Source organism: Propithecus coquereli, unplaced genomic scaffold (assembly GCF_000956105.1).
Source record: "Propithecus coquereli isolate 6110/MARCELLA unplaced genomic scaffold, Pcoq_1.0 Scaffold148, whole genome shotgun sequence".
Lineage (NCBI taxonomy): Eukaryota > Metazoa > Chordata > Mammalia > Primates > Indriidae > Propithecus > Propithecus coquereli.
In genome coordinates this window covers 1,053,013-1,055,383 of record NW_012139191.1, presented here as the reverse complement: position 1 = coordinate 1,055,383, position 2,371 = coordinate 1,053,013, and the positions used below count along the sequence as shown (strand labels likewise).

General features: G+C 41.8%; 1 pseudogene; it reads left to right on the top strand.

The window, feature by feature from the left end:
- Positions 1-603: 603 nt before the first annotated feature.
- On the top strand, positions 604-1,673 carry LOC105806882 (annotated as a pseudogene).
- The last annotated feature ends 698 nt before the right edge of the window (positions 1,674-2,371 follow it).

The window sequence follows — 2,371 nt, the reverse complement described above, 5'->3', positions numbered from 1 at the left end:
ATCTGTAGGGACCCTGATGGTGGGGTACAAGCTGAGTTGGTACAAGGGTGCCTGGAGCCCTGCGTAAATGAGGGCCGCAGGGTAGGCGGCGGTCGCGGATCTGGGTTGTATTTCCATATTTCTCTGGCTGGGACTGGTCTTGATTCCACCTTCAGGTGTCTGTGGCTGTTGAGCTCCTTGTTTTTGCTGAACATTCTTGCATTTTGCTTTCTTCAGTTTTGCTCTATGGTTCTTGAACCAAACCTGCAGTACTGTTGGATGTATGTCGATTTTTGAGGCCATCTCTCTCTGAAGGCTGGGGTTTGGATATGGGTTCTCATTGAACAAGACGTTCAAAGCTTTCAGCTGCTTCTCAGCGAACATGGTTCGTTTTCTGTGTGGATGCATCTGGCGCGTGCCTCGAGGAAGCTCCTCCGATCCTGACATCTTCTGAGCAGATCCGGTGACAAGGCTCTTTCTATTTTTTTAGTAGAGACGGAGTCTCGTTCTTGCTCAGGCTGGTCTCGAACTCCTGAGCTCCAACAATCCGCCCGCCTCGGCCTCCCAAAGTGCTAGGATTACAGGCGATCGACAATTTTTTGACCAATGTCGGTCAAAGCATTGAGTTGTTAGTTGTTTGGATTGGTCATCTCAGTATCCAGAGTTACTCATGGCTTCCTATAACAACAGTGAAGATGCTCCTCATGAGCCTGATGGTGTGGCCCTTGTGTGGAATATGAAATATTAAAAAACTACCCCAGAGTATGTGTTTCACTGCCAGTCAGCTGTGATGTCTGCTCCATTTGCAAAATTTCATCCAAATCTTCGTGGTGGTGGTACATATTCCAGCCAAATTGTGCTTTGGGATAACCATAGCCATAAAAGAACTCCAGTGCAAAGAACTCCATTGTCAGCTGCTGCACACGCACACCCTGTATACTGTGTGAATGTTGCTGGAACACAAAATGCTCAGCATCTCTGCTAATTAGAGATGGAAAAATTTGTTCGTGGAGTCTAGACATGCTTTCCCATCCACAGGATAGCATGGAGTTGGTTCATAAACAATCAAAGGCAGTGGCTGTGACATCTGTGTCCTTCCCTGTTGGAGATGTCAACAACTTTGTTGTTGGGAGTGAAGAAGGTTCTGTGTACACGGCATGCCGCCATGGCAGCAAAGCTGGAATCAGTGAGATGTTTGAGGGACATCAAGGGCCAATCACTGGTATCCACTGTCATGCAGCTGTTGGAGCAGTACACGTCCCACATCTTTTTGTTCATCATTTGTCTGGACAGTAAAACTTTGGACAACTAAGAATAACAAGGCTTTGTATTCATTTGAAGATAATTCAGACTGTGTTTATGATGTTATGTGGTCACCCACCCACCCAACCCTGTTTACCTGTGTGGATGGCATGAGGAGACTGGATTTTTGGAATCTCAATAATGACACAGAGGTACCAACTGCCAGCATTTCTGTGGAGGGTAATCGTGCTCTTAATCGTGTAAGATGGACCCATTCTGGAAGAGAGATTGCCGTGGGTGATTCTGAAGGACAGGTTGTTATATATGATGTGGGAGAGCAGATTGCTGTTCCCCGCAATGATGAATGGGCGCGGTTTGGCCGAACACTCGCAGAAATTTATGCAAACCGAGCTGATGCAGAAGAGGGAGCAGCTACCCGAGTACCTGCTTAGTACCTGAAAAGGGGAGTGTAGCCTTAGTGGAATTGGGGAGGCTCTTAAGTAGATCCTAAGACTATTTGCATGCTTCTGTCTAAATGATAATTAAAAGGAAATTTCATGGATCAAACTGTGGATTTAATGCTGCAAGGAAATCTTACAATGTCCCTTTTTATATAACATGTATCTTGTTTTGGATTTATGTCATCTTTAATACAGCTGATTGACTTTACAGAATGCAGCTTTTACAGAATTCTGACACACAGGCGTATATTTGGTATTAGTTATTCTTTTGAAATCTTTTCAACTTATAACACTATATACAGTTATTTCTAAAGCACAGATTAAGTTCCGCATATTTTTAAATAATCATAATTCCCTGTTATATTGGTAATGTTCTCACTAACAGTAATATGTAGGAACATTGTTTATTCTCAGCCATAGCATGCATATACCTATCCAAGTTCCATTCTAACATCCTTTGTCTCCTTTATAATTCATGTGGTAGTTATCTATAAATAAAAACAAATTTATGTGTTAAAAGAAACTGTAAAATTTCTAGCAGAAAAATCTTACTGATATTGAGGGGATTGGCAGATTTCTTTAAAGACAAAAGCACAAAGTACAAAAGAAGATAAATTTAACTTCATTAAAATTGAAACATTTTCCTTAAAACTTTAAAAGACTTAAAAAATACTATTAAGAAAATTAAA